Raw genomic sequence first — 26239 nt, forward strand, 5'->3', positions numbered from 1 at the left:
TAATAAACCCAAATTTCAATGAACATGTCCAATTTCTCAGAAACAATATTACAATTTCATTTACATTTTAGCTTTGGGGAATGGACAATTTTCCTAATGGCTGTAATTCTGAAGTAGAATATGATTTGCATATATGTTCAATGATATATGCTTGGCTAAAATCTTAGGGGCAAAAACTGCAGTTGTGACTTTCAGCTATTTTGTTTCCTATAGTAAAATGTTTTCATAATCTTTTCACAAACACAAATATGCAAGAATTCTTGATCCTCATTGCCAATCCTATTACTTTCTCATCAAAAATGATTTAGGAAGAAAAGCACTGGATAAGTAACTCTCCAAAGTTCCTTAAACTTTGGAATGTTTAAAACAACAACAACAAAATACCTACTGCAAATAGTTTTGCTCTCCTGGGACCCAATAACTGCTATCGTAGATGGATTTAGTTAATAGCTAGTTGTATCCAGGATTATGTCTCAAATCCAATTAAGAAATCTCCCTTCCCATTTGTAGATGAAGGGTAATATCAAAACCTATAAATTAGGGAGCAGATAGACCTTTTTAAAATTAAAATATCTGCACATCCCTGAACTCTCCTATTTTAAATTATGTGTTGCTCTTAAAATTTCATGTATATGTATATATATATATATTAAGGAGTGTAAGCCAAACATTGCATAAAAACTAACAACCCCACACAGTATATTTGATACAATCTTCAGAAATGAATGCTTGAATAAAAGCTATAAAAATTCACATAAATCTGCTGGTTTGGTAATTTAATAGGCATTGGATTCTGTCCTCATTTTCCATGAAGCCCAAACCATGTAGACTGTCTCATACTGAAATATTTTATCAGGGCTTGTATGCTTCTAACACAAGGAGAGCTAAGAATCATGTTTGGGTCACTTCTTGACACTATTTCACCTTTAAATGTATACATTTTGAGTCATGCCTTGCTCTGACAATGTGTCTGCATAATGTATAATTGTAGGTAATGTAATTTCTACCCTGAACCAGCAGGTCCAGATTATGATGGATGCTTTTTGATGGATGAGGCAAACTTTTTATTATAGAAAATGTGGTAGCATTGAGAGAACACTAGATGCATTTATTAACTTCCACATTTTGAGCAACACACTTATTGCTATGGTCATGTTGGTGATTGAAATATGCTCTGTCATTGAAGAAAAGGGAGTACAGAGGGAAAGGAATAAGCAAACAATTGGAATAAGTGTATGTATATTTATGGTTTTCACATATAGATAGGCAAACTGTTACATGAACATAGAGGAATCATAAGTAGTTTTGCATGGGAACAACCAGGTTTTCATGAAGAAGAGATGGTTGATATAACAGTAGAGCTAGTAGTATAAAGTCTGTGAAAAAAGACTACACTGAAGGCTTGAACATTCATAAAGTTTGGGGTCTCAGTGGGTAATTCAGTATGACTGGTGAAGCATGGGAGGAAAAAGATGAAGCTGGAATTTTAGATTGGGGCTGGATTGTGAGAAGCTGTGCCTTTATTTTGTGATTGGGAATGTGAGCTTTGTCGTTAGTAGGGAATTATTAGATGTTTTTAGTCTTGAAAGAATAACTTTTATTACTTTAAATAGATAATGTTGACTATATTGTTAATATTGGAGTAAAAGAGAAAAAAAGCCAGGGTAATAAATTGGAGGTTGTTGTTGTCATTTGGGTAAAAAATGATGGCAGCATGAATAGTGGCATTGATAATAGAGAAGAAAGAATCACAATTCTAAGAAAACATTCCAGAAATTAATCTTCTGAGTTTACAGTCTGATTTACTGTGAGAAAGATGGAAAGAGAGTCTCTTTGGGACTTGGAATCATGAATGCACGGTGGGAACCAGAGGAGAAATGAAGGAAGAATAGTTCAGTTGTAGAAAGATTGTGTTTAAAATTCAGTAGGAATATCTACATCAAAATGTATTCTTGGCAATTAGAAATGTGGAATTCAGAGGTAATGAGGACCTGGAGTTATGTATTCAAGTATTATTATATAACATGATGAGTACATAACATCATCAGTATGGTGTCGATCAGAAAGTCCAAGAGTGCCAGGTTCTGCCATTAACTAGCAGTCTGAGCTTGACATCACATTCTTCATAGGCATCTATAAAACAGAGTCAACAGAAACTTCCTTCCTGACTGCTCATGCCAGGAAATAATGTGAATGTGCTTTAGAAATCCTTCAAGCATTTTCTATATATTTGATTATGATATAGTCCCAGGGCAGCACCTATGTACTGAGATGCTCACTGTATCATTTCAATGAAAATTTGTAAATGGGTTAAATAACTGTAGTTGGGGATCATATATAAAAATAATACATCAGTTTACATGCAATTATTATTTTACCGTCAGTAACTTATGTTGCAATTGTTTATACTATTACATCAAGTGAAAAAAGATTACTATCTAAAAATATATGCAGAGAAGTGAAAAGCTGGAAAGAAGCTTCCAAATTCTTAGTGATTGCTGTTTTGGAGAAGGTATACTTACTATGGTTAATGAGTTTCCACTTTTGTTTTTAATTTCTATATAAAATACTAGTATAATTATTGGGGGGATTAAATTTTCTTTAAAGAGTAAATTCACTGATATAACAAATTAAGCAAGTTTACTGGTAGCATGTAGAATCTTAACACTGACAAGAAATTTCAAAATTATCTTTCTAATCTAATTGTCTCATTGACATCAGTGATAGAGAATTAATTCGAAGCTCCAAGAAAGGAAATATTCCCTGGGTCACAGATATCATGGCAGAGCTGGACTCAGACTCAGGAATTCTGGAGTACCATTATGGAACCACAGCAGGTTAGATTAGGAGCTTCTAGACAAGACATTCCATTCTGAGAAAAGCTGTTATGGAGCTATGGAGAGATGCTCCACAGGGTACAAAAGTGACTTCACATAAAAACCTGGGGGTGGGCAGTAGATCTGAGGGAAAGAACAAAACACACATGTAGAGAATTTTTTCAAGTTAGTTATTTCTACCTGGCCATCTTGCAAAAAAATAAATTCTTTCCTGCAATCTTTTTGGTTTCAAAGGGGCTAGTTCCAATTAGGAGCTGTTGAAAGGATTTGAACAGCTCAAGAAAATGGTATTTTGTTGTCAGAGGCCTATTCTGTTACTTGTTCGCTCTGTACACTTGTGCAAGTTATAAAACCTGTTCAGTTCAATTTTGTCACTTCATCTTTAAAATGGTAATTATAATACATGCCTTGCTGAGATTTCAACAACCCACATATTTAAAGCCCTGAAGACAAGTGATCCTTGTGGTCATAGTAGTGGTGATGCTGGTGAAGAGAGAGAGCACCAGCAGGAGGATGATAATGACAAAAATGAAGATGATGGAAATGAGAATGACAATGATGCAGACATTGAGGAGGAAGGGAAGGAGGGAGAGTCTCTTCTAGTCATCCTGGCAGAAAATGATCATTTTCTCTTGGAATTTTAAAAGGAACTTTTCACAAGATAACCCTGCATTTTAATTGCATGTGTACCTGGCTTTCTTCTGCTTGACTGTAAACTTCATGGGTACAGGGTCCTTTCTTGTGCTCAGACACTTGCTCTGCAGATACCGGTAAATGAACTCACAGGTGTTTGTGTGTATTACAGAGGATGAAGAAAGCAAGCTGCTTTCTGCAAGGCGCCATTTCACTTATTCCACTTTTTCCTGTAGGGGACATATGACGAAACACTGCATTTAATTTAGCTGGCTACTTCTGGTTTCCTTTTCATGGATTTTTTTTTCTTGGGGGAAAAAAATGGTTTTCTTTAACATTTCTTTGATGGATTCCTTCTGGTGTTCTCTTTAAGGTTTATATACTTGGCTTTTGGTATGGTAGAATTGCTCTCCAGACATTTTAAGGGGATTGACTGATAAGATTTGGGAATAGCTACCATTCTGTATCTTGACAGAAACTGACTAATACTTGGTAAATGTGATGGGCAGTGGTCAAAAGATTAATTTTAAGGAGCATATTCGAGGTTCTCTTGGCAACATGCTTGATGTATGTTACTATAGCTTTGGTGCCAGGAGTGTCTCTTTTTAGAAAGTAATTTATGTGAAGGTAGGAGAGGCCTTTTCTCATATTCTTAGATCTGAAAGCAAGTAGAATGTATACAAATTGCATCTATAATTATTGTGTAACTTATTATTATGGCTATAGCACCAGAGAGAGTGGTGTTTATAGAGTAAAATTTACTGGAAGAATTATAATTCCAGTCCTACTGCTGTTATAATACTGATGTGCGAAAAGCAAAAAGGTACCTGCGTTGTAGAATTTCAGCATTAGTACCCATGAGGGGTATGGGTTTACTGCAGTATAACCAGTCCATGCCTGCACACTGTACTACAAAGCAGCACTTTTACTAGAGTAACTCTTGGTTTATATGACTTAAGTCACACTGTGAAACAGAAAATTGGATAACAGAATGCCAGATCTCAAATCTTATGCTTTCAAAATTTGTAAGTGACAACTTTAGAGTAGAAAAACCCACAATATCATGTAGTCCTTAAAGAGATAGGATTTTTCCTTAATACCTCTTCAAGGCAGAGTGAAAAAGCAAGTCCCATTTACAGGTGAAAAAAACTGAGCTATTGGCTACAATCTTTTCCTATAATTTGCAGGAAATTATAGTTGGAAGATCAATTCTCAGTTCCCAGGGTGATTTAAAATTTTTGTCCATTATTTCAGAATTCTACAGATAAGTTGCCTCTTATTTTTTCTTTCATTCAAACAAGTAATTACTGAGATCTTGCAATGTGCAAATTACTTAGCCTTTTAGTGGAGTTGGATATTTATAATCTTGCCGAAAGTCTAATTTACAAGCCTCATTATTGTTTTACATTTACATGTTATATTTAAAATAATGTTTGTTGTAAAAAATTCCAGTGCATTATTATAAAATTAAAAATAACAGCTCTCTCCTTATCTCTATTCCCATAAGTAATCTTTATTAAAATGTTTACACAATTGTCTTCATACTAATGATTTCATATGCTACATACTATTTTGCTTCTTGCTTTTCTTCTCTCAAAAGTAAATTACGAATTTATTTCTATGTCAGTAAAAATGAATAGAATTCCATTGCAATTTTTAATGGCTGATTACTGTTCCTTTCTATGATAGTACCTACAAGTATTTTCTAAATCCTTTATTGGTGGACATTTTTTTAAAATTTTTACATTTGAATGCCTCTAGCTTTAGTTTCTTCTTATCACCCCTGAGTTCAGACCAGCATTAGTTCAAGACCATATTATCTCATGTGTATATGGATTGCAAATGTTTCTGCTGATCTGACCGCTGACATCTTACCTTTTCATCCTACCCACATATGGCTACCAAGATCATCATATTGGAGCACCAGGCTAATCATTATCACCTCATTCATGAATAAGTGGAGTGAGTACACTCTCCAGTAGAACACCCAGCGCCTTCTGAAATGAGTTCTATCATTTTGATGTTCTGTCAGTTCCCCTCATAATCATTCTCCATATTTTCATCAAACTAAAATTTTCATACCACATTTTTGTACCATTATTATTTTTACCCCCAAACACTTTTCTACATCTGAAACACTCTCTTCACCCACTGAACTTGTTACTGTCCCTCAGATTATAGTGTATTTATCTGTTTACCTCTTCTTTTGTGAAGGATAACTAGTTTGTTTCCCAGTATTTTTTGTTTTGTTTTGTGTTTGATCTAATTTAAGCACTACTACAGAATTTATTACATATGTTTACAGCAGCACATACATGTGACTTTCTCTAGCATATATACCCTGGTGTAAAACTGCTGAAATTTAGGACATGTCTACCCTCAACTTTGGTAGGTAGTATACCAAAGTGTTTTCCCAAGACATTGAAAACATATTATACACTTACCAACTTTGTATAAGAATTCTCATTGTTCTTCATCCTTGCAAGCACTGGATATCATTTAACTTTTTTTTAACAAATCATTTTATTGATACATATTAATAAACAAAAATTCATCCTAAGTGTACAATCAATGCTATTTGCTATAATCACATAGTTGTGTGTTCATCACTTCAAACACTATTAGAATATTTTCATTATTTCAATAATAGTAATAAACTAAAAGCAGACAAACCAGAAAATTCCTTACCTCTCAACATCTCTATGCTTCCCCCACTGTAAATAGCTGCTGTTTCTGGCCAATCTATATGGTTTTTAGTATAATTACAATGTTGTACATTCGTCATCTCAAAAAATTTTAGAACAATTTCATTACTCCAAAAAGAAAGACTCCTTACCCCTTAGCATTCCTTTCTCAGAACTACATAACCACTAATTTCATTTCATCTTTATAAATTGATTCATATTTACATTTTATGTAAATGGAATTATACAATATGTAATACTCTGTGTCTGGTCTCCTTCACTTAGTATAATGTGGGGATTTCTTGTCTGATATTAACATTTTGTATTATTAACTTACATTTGTTCAGCTTCAAAGAAAAAGTCTTATATGTGCAATTCTACCCATGGCAAGTTTACATTCAACTTCCTTAGGAACTGCCAAACAGCCCTCCACAGGGGCTGTACCATTCTACATTCCCACCAACAGTGAATAAGCATTCCTATCTCTCCACATTCTCTCCAACATTTATAGTTTTCTGACCTTTTAATAGTGGCCAGTCTAATAGGTATGAAATGATATCTCATTTTAGTTTTGATTTGCATTTCCCTAATCACTAGTGATGTTGTTTTTCATGTGTTTCTTTGCCATTTGGATTTCTTCTTTGGACAGTTGTCTTTTCAAGTCTTTTGCCCATTTTTTAATTGGATACTTTGCCTTTTTTTGGTTGAGTTGTATGATCTCCTTATATATCATGGATATTAAACCCTCATTAAATATGTGATTGCCAAATATTTTCTCCCTTTGAGTCAGCTGCATTTTCACCATTTTGACAAAGTCCTTTGAAGTGCAAAAGTGTTGAATTTTGAGGAGGTCCCATTTTATCTATTTTTGATTTTGTTGCTCATGCTTTGGGCATAAGGTTTAAGAAACTACCCCCTACCACAAGATCTTGAAAATGTTTTCCTACATTTTCTTCTAGGATTTTTATGGTTGTTGTTTTTATATTTAAATCTTTCATCTATTTTGAATTAATTTTTGTATAAGGTGTGAGATAAGGGTCTTCTTTCTTTGTTTTGGATATGGCTATCCACGTTTCCCAGAACCATTTGTTGAATAGACTGTTCTGACACAGTCTTGGTCAGCTTAACAGCCATGTCAAAAATCATTTGAATGTAGGTGTGAAGGTCAATTTCTGAGCTCTCCATCTGGTTCCATTGGTCAATCTGTCTCTCCTTATACCAATACCATGCTGTTTTTACCACTGTGGCTAAGTAATACGTTTTATAGTCAGGAAGTGAGATTCCTCCAACTTCATTCTTCTTTTTTAAGACTTTTTTTTTTTTTTTTTTTTTTTTTTTTGCTGATTGGGATCCCTTACCCTTCCAATCAATATAATTTTGGTTTTTTCATTTCTGCAAAAAAAAAAGTTGTTGGGATTTTTATTGGGATTACATTGAATCCGTACATCAATTTGGGTAGAATCAGATGCCATTTAACTTTTAATTTTCAAACTCCACAACTTACTGAAATAGTTCTTTCCCTACATCACATTTCATACCAGTATACCAAGAAAAACTTGGTCTTTCCTGACTATCTTCGAAAACTGTTTGGTGACACAGATAATATGTCTATTACAAAGGAATGTAAATTTAGTAGGACAGACAAGCCATGCCATGCATAACTATAATGTGGTACATGGTTTCTCATAAGTCCCATCCAGTCTGTAGTCCTGTACCCATGTCCTTATGTACTTGTGCATATACGTATTAAATATTTTGGAGAAAAATAATTAAATATTACTGAATGCCTATTATATGCACTAGATACCATATCAAATCTTTTAAATGATCATTTAATCCTCATTGCAAGTGCACAAGAGAGGTATTATCATTATTCTTATTTTACAAATGAGGAGACAGGCTAAGAGGGTTTAGATACCCTCCCAAGGTTACATGGCTACTACATGGTGAAGTCAGGATTTGAACACAGGTTGTCAGAGTTACTAAACTTTATTATCTTTTTATCAAAAAATCTCAATATAATTTATATATTTAATCTATAAATTAGTCTTTAGAAATACTCAGTTGGTGAAACTCTGGCCTGGTCTATGACATAAGATGATGTATGGGAGGTCCATTACAGTCAAGCCACGAGACAACATTATTCTTTAGAGACTGACTGTTAACTAATCATGGCATTTCATTGCTTAATAGCTAATTAATAGAAATGTATTTTTTAAAGATCAGGTAAATTACCCAATAATTTAATTAAAAAGAATTTTTGTCTAAGCCTCAAACATTTTGATAGCTTGTCATTTTTTCCTGCTGCCCCATTCATCTTGAATCTAAAGAGGTATTGCTCTTCATTGAAGGATATTGACCACAAATGGGCTATTCATCTTGGTTCAAGGCAAATTATGTTTCATGTCCTTCAGGAAAATTTAATCATTAAAGCAAATTCTGTCCATATGTACTCTTGCTAGAGAAACCTTATATTTGTCAAGATGAATGACCACTTTCCACGAAATACTTTCTTTGTTATGGATTATCGTAGCTTCCTCATTCATCTCTCTGCCTGCAGTTCACCATCTGTATTACTTTTCTATGGCTGTTACAACAAATTACCACAAACAAACTTATGGTTTAAAACAACACAAATTTTTTTTTTACAGTTCTGTAGGTTAAAAGTACAGCACAGTTCTCAATGGGTTAAAATCAAGGTATCAGCAGAACTCCACTATTCTGGAGATTCTAAGAGAGTCCTTTTCCTTGCTTTTTCCATTTTCTAGAAACTGCACACATTTCTTGGCTCAAGGCCTTCTTCTGTCTTCAAAGCCAGTGAGAGTGGGTCTAGTCTTTTCACATTACATCACTCTGACCTCCTCTTCTGCCCCTCTCTTCCATTTTTCAGGACCTTCTGATTACATTGGGTACATATGGATAACCCAAGATAATTTTGCCATCTCAGGGTTCTCAACTTAATCACATCTGCAAGATCACTTTTGCCATGTAAGGCAACATATTTCCAGGTTTATGGGAATAAGGAATGGACATCTTTGAAGGGCCGTTATTCTGCCTTCCAAGCCATTACACATTATCATCCATTCTCCAAACCGTTATCAGATTACACTTTCTGCAAAATATATATGAACAGTCATGTCCATATTCAAATTCTTAATAGTTCACCCTTGTGCACATGACATACAGAATACTTTATAATTTGACTGTTTCTTACCTGGTCAACCTTGTATTCCACTATTCTTACTAAACTATTTTTACTCTAATTTTCAATCTCTTCTGCCACTGAGCTTTTCATAGGCTGCTCCATTAGCCAATAATTTCCTCTTCTTTTGACCACCTTGACAATTACCACTATGTTGTCAGTTCTTAGCTCAAAGGTTATCTTTTCTATAAATCTCTCACTGACTTTTCCCAGGAAGAATTCCTTGTTCTTTCTCCAGGATCTCACCATGAGTACTCAGCATGCCTAGTGACAAGGAGCTCCAACAAATGGTTTCTCCTGCCGTACACATGCTAAGTGATACTGAAGGCTGAATCATAGCTGACTTGGACAGGCTATTTCCAAAAGCCTACAGGGAAGCAGTTATCTCATGTAGCGCCTAGTGTGATTAGCTGTGCCTACAAGAGAGACCTTTACTGACAAATACAGAAGCTGACCAGGCCATATCTAACAAGGTCATCTTGGGTCACTGACTTATGCTCCTGTCCGAAAACTACTAGTCAATGCATCTATGCAAAGCAGCCTATCCTCCAATAAGCCCAACTTATTGCAGCTCTGGTGACTGGATTCAGAAATGAGATCAGGGTATGTCTATGTGGTCTCACAGCATCCAACTACCTGCCCTTTTCTCCACTTTTTCAGGGTCTGGGATCTTTTATCTTTGGACTCTTAGAACCTTCCTAACTGCCTTCAGTCTGGATATTCCCCTCAATGTGAAAGGGATAATTGGAGTACATTTCCTGGATAATAAGGTTGTTTACCCATATTCCTGTGGACAGATATTCTTAATGTTCTCCAACAGCCTGTAGATACTGGGACTATCGGGCATGGCTGGGGCAGGAGGTTATGAATTTGCTTCTCAAATGGTCAAGGAAATTTCTGGTAACACTCTGGCTATATCAGAAAAGCAAATCAAAGAAAAAAAAAAACAAAATAAAAAATAAAAAACAAAGCAAACACAATACCAGCAATATCTCAATCTCTTGCAGGGCTTCTCACTATAATATCATGTAATATTAGTTCATGAACAACACTAGTGGACTATGACCTCCTTAAGGTAAGAGAACTTATTTATTTAGGAAACTTTAGGCCCTAGCAATATGCCTAAAACAAAAAATATGGTCAAGAAAAAGGAATGTTTAAAAATATAAATGAATTATTTTGAAGCAGGCAATTAACTAATGGACAGAGACCATATTATTCTCCCTAGATGATCTTTACCATTTTTATTGGTAAAGAGCTATTCTCTAACAGCCTTTATGTTATAAAATGTAGTCATCTTGAATGAGAAATGTCCTGATTTGTTTAATTCTGCTACTTACAGCAGATTTGGATTCTAGCTGGCTGTAAATTAAAGAGGTGTCTCTGTCCAAGTAAAATTATAAAATTACAGTCAAAACATATATTAAAAGGCAAATGGCCAAGAATGGCCAAAATAATCCTCATCAAGAAGAATAAGGTGGAAGTTTTTGTCCTACTAGGTAGCAAAACTTATTGTAAAGCTATAAGAATCAAGACAACTTGATATCATCACAGAAATAGCCATATCACAAGTATACAAACACTTGATTCATGTTAGTGTCACTATACATCAGTGGGGAAGGAATTATCTACTTAACAAATCATGCTGGAACAACTGGTTATACAATTGAGAAAAAGAAGCAAAAAAAAAAAAAGATATTAGATTCTGACTCACACAATACACAAAATTTACTGCCAGGTGAATTAAAGGCTGAAATATATTAAAGGGAAACCATAAAGCTTTTAGAATAAAATATGAAATAACACCTTTATAAACCCCGAGTACAGAAACATTTCTTACTCAAGGCATGTACACACACATACACACACACACACTAAAGAGAAAATAAGTCTGAAAAATAATATATCAAAATTAAGGATTTCTGTACATAAAAACAAACAAATGCAGTAAAGAAGAAGCAACAGAATGAAATCACTAGGCATTAGAATTCAAAATAAAGATTTTCTACAAATTCATAATCCAAAATAATAGAAAATTGATAAATATGTATCAGCCATTGCCACAATAATGTTGTATAACAGCTTCAAAATTTCAGTGGCATAAACAATAAGCATTTATTTCTCACTTATGTATCTTTGGGCCAGCTGGGACAAATCTACACCATGCAACTTCATTCTGGGGCCCAAACTTGGAAGTAGTTGACAGTGGCTACCTGGAGTTCTTACCCATGGTTTCTTGTGCAGAAGGACAAAAGGACCAGCCCCAAAACACAAGCACATTTCAGATTGCCTTTCTTATCATTTTCCTTTCTATCACATTAGCCAAAGCAGGTCACATGGCTAAGCCCAATGTCTAGAGGAGGGAAAACACAGCTCTCCCACTAAGAGACTCTAGGAAGGGTGAAGATGTACATTACTATTAGAGGGGAATGAAAAAAATGAAACAAGAAAGTTAGCCAACTACACACATGCACAAGAATTTTACAGAACAAACATGAATGTTGAATAAATACAAGGAAAGTTGCTCAAACTCATTAGTAAATAGGAAAAAATGACTACAACATCACAATAAGATAGCAATTTACATCCATCAGTTTGGGAAAAAATTAAAAGTTTAATAACACCAAATGCTTGCAAGGAAGAAGAACAGTGGGAATTCTTATACATTGCTGGCCAGAGAATAGAGAGTGTTTCAAAGTCTTGGGAAAACAATTTGGCATTATCTCTATATTACTTGAGGGTACCCATATCCTATAACTCAGCAGTTATACTGGTTTTTATGCTAGAGAAAGTCACATATATGTGTCCCTTTTAACATAGATAAGATTTTTTTAATAGTGTTTAAATTAGACACACACACTCATATACATACATATCAAACACAAAACAAAAGTACTGGGGGCAAACTAGGCCTTCATCATGGAAAAATAGGCAAATTCATAATACAAGATCCTATTTAGTAAGTGAAAATGAAGAATCTACACCTATTCATATCAAACATGGATGAAACTCACCAACATAATGCTGAATAATAAAGCATAAAGACTATGATTCCATTTTAAGTTCAAAACACATGTAAAGCTGAAGAATATATCATTTAAGAAAAAAGTGAAATATATCACATATACATATTATATAGAGAGTAAGATATAATATGATGCATATGTTATCAAATACATATAATCCATAAACAAAGGAGTAATAAACACAAAAATTAGGTGAGAACTGGGACAAAATCACAGAACGATGTAAGGAAGATATCACATTTTGATAATGTTCATTGACATTAATTGGGTAGTGGGGAAATGGAGTTTTACTTCTATTATAATTGTTTTTATTATATATGTTACAAATCTTTATTTATAAATATTTTTAAATTTAAAAACATGTAGACAACATGAGGTGGTAATTCAGTATGTCTGGCCCAATTATTCCTTTAAGGAAAACCTAGAAGTTATTTTTTAAAGAGTTCTTTTTAATTCATTTATATTTTCACTGAGTATTCCAACCAAGATCAAATAAACACTGACTGAAAGATAAATATACAGCTAGTATATTATTAATCAGGGAGTTAGATCTCCATCCTTATTTAAAATAACCAACTTACAAATATCAGCTTTTAGTTTGTCAATTGTTCCAAATGATGTACAGCAATTCATTCATTTAAGGGATCAAATAATTAAGGCACTCTTCTGTGCCTTTTTGCCACAGCCCCAATTACAGCTACCTCTTCCCCTTCTTAAAATGGCCTTTTGAGAGTTTTAGCTTGAATGTATCCTTCTATTCTTTCCCAGATTATCAGTCCCATCGTGACTTGTAGGAACTACTTTTTCATTAGCCTCAATGCTATTTAATGGGCTACAGGACTAGCCATTTTATGAGGTCACCAAGCTCATTAGGAAAGGAGACATTCCTACTGCGGTATTGATGGTCAAAATTTATAGATTCTGTTTTCCAAGTCATGGATCCATCATCTCTTATACACATTATCCTCTCACAGTTTTTTATTCTCCAGGGCATTTTGCTGAGAGTTTCATTCTTCCTTAGTGTGTTTGTCACATCAGGTCTTGATGCTAGAGTGCAAGTTTCAAACCACATATAATATGAGATTTAGTTAGCGTTCTCTTTTTATGCTTATTGAATCATCATCATATATAAAATTTCATGTGGAAAAGAAAATGATTAATGGTGTGATTAGAGTTGCTAGATAGAAATCTTCAAATAATGTATATGGACATGCCTACAGATGAATACCAGTCTAACTGAAACAGAGACCTAAAAGAACACACTTCCAAAATCTTTCCTTTGGTAGAGCATTCTTTATAATGGAAAAGCATTAGCACTGCAAGAATGTATCTTGCTTTACCATGCTTGGACTTACTTATTTTGAAGACTGAGATGGAGCTAGAAGGTTTTGAATATCTAAGGCTTCATGAAAACACATCCATGACTATACACAAACTTTAAAAATGGGAGGATGGGAGGGTCACATCAGGAGTTTCTAATTTGATCGTAGGTCAACTTTTTTAATGAACCAGGACCTGGATGTTGAAAATTTTTCTGAAACATTATCAGGGTTAACAAAGCCAATTCTGTACCATAAAGAAAAAAGCAAGTTCATATACCTGAAAATCTCATTCTCTTGGAGTGCCCAAAAGCACGCATGCCTGCTTCACTATATTTATATTGTTAATGGTGACCAGATCAGTCATGATCAAGCACCTACATCTATTCTTCTTCTAATCTATCCTTTCCCAAGCATGTTCTAGGTAAATGAATCAAAGTCATTCCTTTAGAGTTCAGTCAAACACTGAAAAAGCTCCATTTTCTTCCAGTTGTCATGAGTGTGTTGATTGTGTTTTCTGGTTCTATAAACCAGAGTGAAATCTAAATACAGCAGGAGTAGTGAACTTGAAAATGTAGATCATCTGTCAAAAGACCTGGATTCAAGTGCTGGCTCCCATGTTACCCCAGGCAACTCACCAAACCTCTACAGATTTCTATTACCCCCTCTTTAAAAGGAGGCCAAGTGGAATAAATGGTCTCTTAAGTCCTTTCCAGAACTGAACATTAGGAATCATCCCTGACTTCCTGACCCATGAGTCATGGGTCTGACCAATGGAAACCTCCTCAACGTACATACATACCCTCCATACCTATGCATTAAATAATTATTTTAAAAAAGCATTATCTGGGGAAGCGGATGTGGCTCAATTGATGGGGCTACTGTCTACCATATGGGAGGTCCTGGGTTCGCATTCCAGGGCCTTCTTGCGAAGGCAAGCTGGCGCGTGCCCATGGACAGCTGACAGCCTATGCTTGTGGAGAGCTAATGGCCTGTGCCTGCAGAGAGCTGGCACAGCAAGATGACACAACAAAGGGAGACAAGCAGACACAGAAGAATGCGCATCAAATGGACACAGAGAGCAGACAGCAAGCAAGCGGCAGGGGCGGGTGTGTGTGTGTGTAAATAAATAAAATAAATATTTGGGGAAAAAAGTATTATCTGCAAATGTTGCTTGTTTCTTAGACGTTCTGCAGGGATGCTACCATCACATAGCTACCTTTAACTCAACTATTTGGCATTCTGTTTTTTCTTCCTAGGTATTCAATGGTTCCATGAATTGCTGTCCTCTTTACCACTTGCAAAAAGTATGCCCATTTCACTGTTGTGACAAGCTGATGCTTTGCTCTGACATAGCAAACTAAGTTACATGTTCAACATAAATTATCTTCTGGTAACAGGCTTTAGATGTGCACCACCTTTACTAAAACCAGTTAGGAATTTCTAGAAGTCATTTTGTGGTGGCTTGGATTTAGTACCCTAGAAAACATGTTCTTAATCTTAGTCCCTTCTTGTAGGAAGAGGATTTTTTGATCAGGATACTTCATTTAAGGTGTGGCTAACTGAATTTGGATGGGTCTTAATCCTCTTACAGAAGGTCTTTTAAAGAAGGCCACAGAGAGAAAGCAAAGGGGAATAGGTCAAAAGCAAGAAGTTAACCAAACTTGGAGGAGAAAGGAGAAGATGCTATGTGCGTTGCTATGTGACAGAAAAAACGGTCTACTGGGAGAAAGCCTTGCCAATGCCTCAGTTTTGGAATTCACCTAGCCTCAAAACCACGAGCTCATAAATTCCCATTGTTTAAGCCAACCCAATGCATGATATTTGTTTTAGTGAACTAGTAGCCTAAAACACATCTGTAGTCCAAATTAGCAGATTAAATTTGACATGCCACGTTATAAACAGATGTCTATAGTTTTCAGTAATATTTTTACCAATAGATCTATTTGTCTCTTTACTCAGAGCTCTATGTATTTCCTCTCTGAAAAAGTGTGAAGAGTTGAAAAAAGATGAAAGTCCAATTACCTTCACACATTTCATGACTTAAGGCTCTCCAGCCCACAGTGAGCATAAATTCTGCTTTTGAGGAAGGCAGCTACTTAGCACGCAGATATGGCATAATTTAATTTCCTTTCTACTGGTGTGTGGTGGATACCTGTGGGTCCAGTAATTACTATGGCAATGTTAGAGCATGTTGGATTTATGGAAATTAGAATATGTGAGCACAGTAGATAATGTTTGTTTTTGATCCCGAAGTAAAGGTAATTGGCTTTAATTATCATAGTAAATGTTCTTGTTACTTCAGATAATTATAGGTGGACACTTCCAGATAAAGGATTTATTATAGCGTCTTATGAGCTCTGCTAAAGCTATGGTTGAGGGAACAGTTTCATTATGTGTCCCTTGTAATTAGAGTATGTATTTTTTCTGTTTACTTTTTTTTGAAGTGATACTTCAATCTGAAATATGATTTTCTTTTTTAAAAATCTAAAGCTGAAAGTTAGTAATTCTCCTTTCAAGTCTGCTTAATGAAGGGCAGTAGTAAGGATGGGTTAAATTCCTAATATTTGCTATTGTCAAATTGTATCTCTTTTTTAAATTAAATGTTTTGTTTTTAAAAATTTTACATACCATCTCCCTTCCTCCTCCCCCCCATGCCCACGGTAGCCTCTAATCAGCTTTCTATCTCTGTGAATTTGGCATTTCTAGTCATTTTTATAAATGATATCATACAATTCTTTTTCTTATGTGCCTTGCTTATTTCACTGAGCATAATGTTTTCAAGATTCTTCCATGTTGCAGCATGTCTAATAACTTCATTTTCTCTTATAGCTAAATGATATTCCCTCATGTCTATATATCACATTTTTTAATACATTCATTTATTGATGAGCACTTATGTTGTTGCCACAGAATTCACAAAATTTTGGCTATTGTACATAATGTTGCTATAAACACTGGTGTATAATTGTTTTCACTCTCTCGGAAGTAGAATAGCTGGATCATGTGGTTTTTCTATATTTAACTTTTTGAAGAACCACCATTTACTATTGCTTAAAGTACACATGTTCTAACATTTATATAGGAAATCAGAATTTATGGCTGTATTGGTTTGTTCATCCACTGGAAGAAGGCAACTTACCGCTACCTTGGGATGTTGCCTCATTCTCTATAACATAATAAGAATACTTGCATTTAAGAAAATACTATGAAATAATTAAAAACTCTTCTCTAAGATTAACATTCTAATGATAGTATTTAGTTGATTTCATTTTTTATTTGCTGTGAGGCAGATTAATGTGACAAATAAAATCACTTTGAAGGGGACCCTTGCAAATTGTCTGGGTTCTTTTGCCCAGAACAGAGAATTGAAATTCACACCAGGGTTAATCACACCAGGGAAAGAGGTTACTAAGCCAGCAGAGGCTAGGAGACAAAGTCTCAAATCCGCCTCCCTACGGAAAGAAAGCTAGGGTTTTATTAAAGAGAGGTAAGGGTAGGGATTTAGGGATGTGAAGGGATATTAATTGGTTTGTTTAATTAGAAGTGTGTGTAAGCTCAGGCTCCAGGCTGGCTGGGTAAGCATCTGGTTACAGGTTACAGATTGGGTCATAAATTGCTTAATTAATATCCGTTAGGAACCGACAAAGTTTGGCTGGGACAACACATGGTAATACATAAGGTTGTAAATAGTTTAATCCACAAGAAGATTCAAGCTAAACCTTTGTAAACTCCTTAGACTAAACTAAACAAAATGGGACAACAAAAGGGTCTGTTAAGAATTCACTACATCCAGCTCAGTCATGGGGGTAGCTTACCACTTAAGGATTACACAGTTATAAAAATAAAATATTTAGAAGCAAAAAAATAAGTTTCAGATATTTATCTCTAGTTACTTTAAAAAGTTAACATAGGAGTGGAAAACAGGAACTTGCTGAGTACACCTAAGGGAAAGGAAAATGGAAATTTATTGTATGTATAAAGATAGCTAATAGCTAACAAGTGCACAACTGCATTGCTAAAAGTTAGAGAGTGAGAGTAGATACTTAAAACCAGAAAAGCATCCCATTAGCTAAATCTAAAGTTAAGACTGCAGTGTAACATATGACTTCATTTGGTCTCTTAATTTTGAGTGAGGAACGATATCTTAAAAAGTAAATGTTTATGTATTTTTGCTAAAAGATGAAACCAGTTCATTAAACCCATATTTTCATAGTTATTATTTAAGGTGAAGTGTAAGTAGTTTTAATTTTTTTAAGTCAGCTAGTTTAGAGATAAATTACAGGCAAAATCAACTCATTGCAAATGTAGCTATAGCAAAAGTAATGAAGATTGTTTAACAATGACACAATTTTTAAGAAACACTAGTACAAGGACACTTAATGATGTTGGTCTAGCCCATTATTTTGCATTAAGAAATAGATGCCAACAGATAGAAAACAAAAACTCAAGGTCACAGAGTTAGGAAAAGAGTATGGAATGAATGAGCAAGAAGCCAGAGCATCCACAATTGCACTGCCTCATATACTAAGGAAACCAACTGGAGGCAAGTGGGGGGAAAATACCTCCAGAGAAGAAGATTATTGCTTCTGATTAGACCTCACAAAGTTGGAGAACCTTAAAATCCAAAACTAGCAGGCAGGTTTAATATTAGTGATTGTGGACTACTTCTTGTTAAGCACTAAGTAATAACTTCATAACTCAGCAAGATAGGGTAACGTCCAAGGAAAAGACCTTTGTAATTTATCTGCACTTTAGAGGAACTAATTCATAACCTCTTGATTTATACATGTTTCCCATTAGTTAAAAATTTCCCTTTCCTCCTGTAGAATATGTCTATTTGATGATGAATTTAAACTGTTCATATGTAATCGAAAATAAGGCAATGATTCAATGGCGTTCAATGTATTTGTACTGAAAGGATGTCCTTTAAATTCCTTTTATCAAAGGATGCTAAATTACCCTTCATAAATGAAAAATATATGTGGATGACGGCTCAAGGCCAGGGAGGGCAGGTGGAACCTACTTCACCTACTGGTTCTGAGTATGAGCAAGTCTGCAAAGACTTTAATCACACATAATCTAGCATGTTTTGGGGAGACTTAAGTCTCAGACTCTAGTAGAGTTACAAAGTTTGTCAAGCAAGTTGCTCCAGCTTAGTCTCTCGTGTGTGGAGAAGATCTCTCCAGAGAAGATTATTACTTCTAATTAAACCTTTAAAATTGGGAGAACCAGAAAATCCAGGACTAGTAGGCAGGTTTCATATTGGTAATTGTGGACTATTCTACGTTGAGCATTAAATAGTAACTTCATAACAGAGCAAGGTATAATAACTTCCGAACAAGGGATGGGGGTGGGGGTGAAGAACCATAGTAGATCTCACAAATTTAAAGACTTGTTTAAATCTTGGCCTAACTGGCCCACTATAGGCATGGACCTTTTCAGTAGTGAATAACCAAAATAGTCTTCCTCTGCAATAGAATATTTCCCTGTTATAAGTTAAAAAAAAAAAAAAAGATATCCCCACCCCCATTTTATTTTTGTCTCTATGAAGACCTTTTAGGGACTCCTCTGAGACCAAGAGGAGGACTGCAGGCCTCGAATGTAATTCCTGGTGGCTCACCCACTGCAGGAGCCTTTGGCAGTTCTAGGATTGCGAGCATCTGTGTCAAACAATCTCTTGCTACTTCTATAAGTCTGAGTTCCCATCTCTGCAAACTGCCCCTCTGACTCTCACTGGGGTGGGGGAGAAGGAAAGGTATAAAGAGGGGTCCTTCTGTGCCTACTGCATGAAATAGCTCTCATGTCTTGATCTCAGGATTGTGACACGTAGATGGGGCACATTGGATCTCTGAATTGCTCTCCTGCAGGAGCCAGATTGAAACCAAAATGTCTCCCACCAAGGGGCAGGAAAACAACTGTCAGTGTCAGTGGAGGCTCATTCCAGAGAGCTGGCCTAAATTCATATCTTCTATCTCACTTCACATCTTCTGAACCAGGCAGTTGTCTGAAATTGTTATTGAAAAAAATAAAATAAAAAACATTTTTAAAAAGTGCTCACTCAGACCAACTTCCTCCCCTCCCCATATGGCTTAATCAAGAATGGGATAAGGATCATAATAATTACTTTAAATGATATTTCTGAGCAATTCCTCCATGAAAATGTGGAGGAGTGTGCATGCTTTCTAGGAGGCACATTGAAGCTGAACAAGAATCGCCTCTTCTCTCTTCTCTGTGTCCCACTTTCACCTTCATGTGCTGTTTTTGTCTCTGTATGTTCCTAAGTCCCAATGCATTTCTATCTCAAGTTCTTATGCTGAGCAGAATGTCTCATGTGCCACACAGTACAGTGTAGATGGGGAACTCCAACTCTACCTAAACTGGTTTGTACATTTTAAATATCATGAAAGAGAACTTCAGATGCTATAGCAATAGGAGAAGTGATGTCTCCATTCTAGGAAGATGAGCATTTTTAACAAAACATTATGTTCCCCAGGCTTCTTTACAACTGGCTGGCCTCCCATTAAGATGGATGGTGTAATTACCACGATTAGGTCTGTCCACACCCAGAGGAGCACCCCAGGAGGCAACAGTTACTGTCATTTTCATACACCCGCCTGCTCTCTCTCTAAGGCATCTATTTTACGTCATGTCGCCTAGTTTTGCCACCCAGGTAGGTTTATTTGTGAGCTGCATGCACTGCAACTGAGTCAGAATGCTGTGGGAGAGTCACAGAAATTAACATAGAGAGAGGATTAGGTCCAACTTGAGCAATTGCTGGAATTAATTTCTGTTGGGCAGATATAATAGTGAATCGAAGATGGCACTTTATCTCTATTGTCTCCTCAGGGCATGTTCATTCTATGGAGGAAAAATCTCTGCTAGATCTCAGGAGAGATCCCGTACTTTGGGATTTCTGGTAGGATGGGAATTTTCTTTTAAGAATCCCAGGGACAAAAAAAAATCTGTAGCACAATTGATTTCGGGCAGTGGTTGGCAATCTCTGGCCTGCAGGCCAAATCCAGCTAACTTCTTAATTTTGTAAATAAAGTTTTATTGGAACACAGCCATGCCCATTGATTTACATATGGTTTATGGCTGCCTTTTCACAATAAGAGCAGAGTTGAATAGTTGACAGAGACTCTATGGCCTGCAAAGCAGAAAATATTTCCAATCTGGTACATTAAAGAAAAAAATTGCAGATCGCCGGTTTAGGAATTCCATTGAAATCTGAAAGTCAATGCATTTTCTAAATATGAAAAAATGCTATTAATATGAAACTAGGCATGTTTTAAGAATTAGTGATGGCCATTTCAGTGTCACACTGTAGTCAGCTCTTACCAGCTTGGGAGATCTGAGTATTAAATATTCAGGAATTTTGTAAGCCATTTATTAAGTCTTTGGTAGCTTGAAATTGGCCATGGTAGATGTATTTATACCATGGAAATTGGCAAACACTACAAATCTGGGCTTCCTTCGTTTGCTTTTTTTTTTTTTTCTTTCGGGAGAACCAGTTTATCAGTATGCTGCAGTGCACAAATGTCATGGTGCTTTTGAAGAGAAAGGGAAGAAAGCTAAGAGTAGTTTTAGAGATGAAACAGAATAAAGAAAATCTAACTCCAGTTGTCTTTCATACTCATGGACATGCCTGTTCTTGAGACTGTTTAGAAAGTTGGTGTTTAATTTAGCCATGATGTTAGTGCCTTGAGGAATCATAGTATTTTTGCCAGAAGCCATAGCTGACAGAAGCTTGTATAGCTAGTGAAGGAGCCTAAATATTTGCTATCTCACAGAATCTTATGCATGCAGAAAAAGTATATTAACTTCTCAGGATCAAACATTCTTCACATGACACTTGACCTCTGATTTGTTTTCTACTGTCACATTCAAATGCCTGACTACACTATTCTTTCTAAAGTGGAGGTTCTCAAACTTTAATGAGGGGAAGTGAACTTGACCCAGTGCTTAGGGCGTCCGTTTACCAGATGGGAGATCTGCAGTTCAAACCCTGGGCCTCCTTGACCCATGTGGAGCTGGCCCACAAGCAGTACTGATGCGCGCAAGAAGTGCCCTGCCACGCAGGGGTGTCCCCCGCGTAGGGCCCCACGCACAAGGAGTGCACCCCGTAAGGAGAGCCACCCAGCACGAAAGAAAGTGCAGCCTGCCCAGGAATGGGACCGCACACATGGAGAGTTGACACAAGATGATGCAACAAAAACAAACACAGATTCCCATGCAGCTGACAACAACAGAAGAGAACAAAAAAGAACACGAAGCAAAATAGACCCAGAGAACAGAGAACAGACAACTGGGGCAGGGAGGGGAGAGAAATAAATAAATAAATAAACTTTAATGATAATTGAAATGTTTGATAAAATTCATATTTTCTGGCTCAATCTGCAAAACTCTGATTTAGAGGACTGAGGAGGAGGCCCAGGAAGTTGCATTTTTAACAAGTACCTCAAGTGATTCTGATGCCAGTGATCCACGAATGCAACCCTAAAAATCTTTATTGAACTGTAAATTCTATGTACATATAAGACCTAAGATGGTGTCAAGAGTGTATTTCAATTTGCTACCCTCTCCCCTGCTCAGAATTGTGCTACAAGACTGGAGAATTTTGGAAAATTGCTCTTTCAGAGATTTGGGAATTTTTTTCCTCCTCTGACTATACATTCTATATTCCCTGATAATCCTGGTCCAGACTTTGATGGCCATTACTTCATGTTTTTAAGCACCATGGATTAAGACTTTTCAAAGTCAATGTAAACAAAGAAACATATTCTTTGTTGGACAAAGTATTAGACATTCCTTCCTTAAAATCTGTGGCTGATGAAGGCCTTTATTCCCTCACTACCAGGATTGTTGCCTGCTAGGAGCTGAGTGCCTCTTAGGAATTGTGCTGATCCAGAAGAGTGGCCTTTCTCAAAATCTTGCCTATCCCCAGGATCATTCTGCTTGCATTGTAAAGTGAGCACGAAGGCACATCTAGTTTCCGTTCAAGACAACTCTGAGGGGCTATCTTGGCTCCGGAGTTCTTGGGATTAACCAAGACCTTTTTTGCAATGATATCACAGTATAAATTCTCCCTCTTCCTACTCCGGCTCCTTTAACCCTGGCCCTCCCCCTCGCAGGCGAGCTGCTGAAAGCGCTCCTAAGTAAAGTACATGCATGCAAATTTCTGTCTCAGAGATTGTTTCCTTGGGACGTCCACTTAAGAAACGCCTATAGCTTAGTTCTTTAGGACCAATTCTAGTTCCATTTTGAACTGGCTAGATTCAGGAATCTAGCTACATCCCAAAATTCTTTCATGCAAATAAAAATATCAGGGATGGAATGGGGTCAGTAAAAGAGGAAAAAGTAGAAATTTCCATTTGAGACCTAGATCAAGAATTATCTAAAAAAATAAATAAAGACAAAAAAAAGAGAATCATCTTATTCCTGACCCAACCTTATATTAAAATGTTTCTCTGTATAGAATGTTCCATGATGCCATTTGGGGAATATGAGGACTGATTTGTTACAGTAAAGATACATAAATAATTCTAAAGAAAGAACAAGATTGATAGGGCAGACTAGACTTGGTGCCTACAGAAAATGTAAAGAGGATGATTTTGAGCTGGGCCTTAGGAGATGGGTAAACAGTTTAAACATAAGGAGGCTAAGGCATGACACTTCAGGCAGAGGCATTATGGACACAGATCTGAAAATAGGGATCACTCCACAGTGATTATGATGGCAGAAGCACTGAATTTTGAAACAGGAGAAATCCTTAGAAATCATGTGTTTTTTAGCCTTTGGTAGAGGCAGTTATTACAGTGAAATCTTCAGATTAAAGTTGCTCTGGATTCAGATTTGCCTCTTACTTTCATGTGACTTTGGGGAAATTGTGTAGCTTTTCTGAACTGCAATTTTTCTCATCTATAAAATGAAAGTAGAGCTGTATCACTGAAAAGCTGGTAGAGAGATTGGTTCAAGTATTTTGCACAGAATAGGCACTTAATACAAAGTAAGTTTGTTCCTTGTCTCTGCATCATTATATATGCACAGGGAGAGATATATGATGGATGAGGTTAAGAAACTCTTTCTAGCACTGAAGCTAATTTGTGGCAGAAATAGAATGAAAAAAGAAATCAGGTTTTCTGGTCATGAGTTGGTGTTCTCTCATCTCCTGCATGATGCTTTTTTGGAACAAATTTTCAACAAAGTGTCCTTTTACAGCATGTAAGAACCCAGTTGGAATTCATTACCCATGTGTCCACAGAACATTAGGACAAAGCATCCTTACTTGTGACATCCAAGTGAAGGACGAGTCTTCAGAGGTTTGTGATTATCTAAAATACAAGAAATTCTCCTTATACCAAACATGTCAAGGTTTTTTCAGAGCTCCTCAATCTGCGCTTCATATTAGATGGGTGTGATGAGGACACATCTCAATGTGTAGACCTAAGTTTGCCTTGAATCAGATATCTTCCCCCTTATTTGCAGGTTCAGACTAAGAAAGCACAGTGGTTGACTGACTGCTGATTTTCTCATAGCTGCTGCTTCTGAAGTGTCAATCTCGGACACAAAGAAAAGCTACAAAGATCGGCATAGAACAAGGATAACCAGAGTTAACAGCAACGCACAGCATCAATCATTTTTATTGCCCCCGAACAGTGTTTCCATTATTTATGCTGCTGGGTGATCCACTATATTTATGATACAGCTAGTTGTCATTGCTTTAAAAATATGATGGATTCCTAAATTAATCCTGTATTCCTTGTCTTGGGCTTGAAGCATGGGCAGTCATAGGGGCACAGAAGTATCCATAATCACCAAGTTAAATGCCCATGGGTCATGATGAAGAAAAGACTGACCATTATGTCCAGCATGGGTTTGTGCCAATAATGCTAAAGTTCCCTAACTATGCTTCCAGACTGAGTGCTGAAACTTATTCTATCAATATTTATCAGTGCACTGATATTTCTCAGTGCTGTTGGGAATAAAAATATGAATAAGGCATGGGTTTAGCCTTCAATGTGTTTTGAGTTCACTTTAAATTAATATTTGAGAATATGGGATTTGGCTTAAAAGAAGTAAAGCTAAAGTGGTGGAGATTTTGGAGAAGGGAGAGATCACTTGTTGCGGAGATGAAGGATGGCAATAAAGATGACTGCATTTGGAGAGATCTAAAGAGTGGACAAAGTCTTGACAAGATGAAGTGGGAAACAATTCATGTTTAGAGAATGGCATGAGCAAAGGCATAGAAATTGGAGTGAACAATTGAATGGTGCACAGGAAACTATTAAGTTAAAAGGTAGGTAGGAGCAAGATCCTGAAAGATTCAGAGGCGTTTGGACTTAATTTGAGAAGCAGTGAATGTTGTTGTTGTTGTTTATAAGAAAAAAAGTATGATCATAACTGTTTCTTAGAAAAACACATTTGTCTATAGAGTTAATATGAATTGGAATGAGAGAAGGACAGGAGTCAGAGAATTTATCGCAGGAATAGTGTTAACAAGAAAAATTACGGAAGGAGTAGGACTGGAAGGTTTTAAGTGGCTATTGTTAAAATGAGTGTTAAAAGGATGTGTGGAGAGAACGGAGACTAAAATAGCTGTCAAAATTTGACTCTGAGTCAAGTAGCCAAAGTCCTTAGTATGGTCTACAGTGACCTACCTGACCAAAGCCCTTTTCCCTTGATAAACCCGTGTCCTGTGACTTCTCTTCCCCACCTGCTCCATACTAGATGTGCTGGCTTCCAGTCCTACTTCATGATCAGCATTCTCCTTCCTCTCCACTCTACTATAGCCCTCCTCATTTTCCAACATAAAGATAATTTACCTCTTTATTTAATATACTGTTTGTTATTTATCTCTACCTACCTGAACATAAACTCCACAAGGGCAGGGATCTTTGTCCATATTGTTTACTGATATATCCCAAGTACTTAGAACAGAAGCTGACATTTATAAACAGCCAATAAATGTTAAAAGGCTGAATAAATCAAAGCAACTTAATTTCATACTTTGCGCTACTGGTTATTCTCGGATCCTGTGGGTCTTCTTCCTACTCACCAGGCCATTTCTATGGTTCTGAGAAGCACATGGGTCTCTGAACCCACCAGTTTCTTGGATCACTGACTGTAGTTACAAGGTTGACTTTGTTGAATTTATACCTAGGATAGGAATGACTTGTTGAAGTGAATGGAGGCTCTCTCAAGTCATTTTTAAGAAGTATTTATTTTTCTGCATACTGGAGAATTTTCCCCCTTCCTTGATGGCTTGTAGGTGATTCTAAAATAAATCCCATCACATTGCCTCATCATTCAAATCTTACATTATATTTAGGATACTTGGAAATTTTAATTAAGAAATCTCTTTGAATTTAGTTCTTGGTAATTAATAGCTGTGATTAGAAACTGTTTTCCATTTTCATTATATTTCCTTTAAATCAAGCTGGACATATTGGCAGAGATTTGGCAGAAACAAAAGTGATATTTAGTGTGATTTGCAGCTACCTCCAAGTCATTTCTATTTTCCCTCTAGTGTCTTCCC

Source organism: Dasypus novemcinctus, chromosome 6 (assembly GCF_030445035.2).
Source record: "Dasypus novemcinctus isolate mDasNov1 chromosome 6, mDasNov1.1.hap2, whole genome shotgun sequence".
NCBI lineage: Eukaryota > Metazoa > Chordata > Mammalia > Cingulata > Dasypodidae > Dasypus > Dasypus novemcinctus.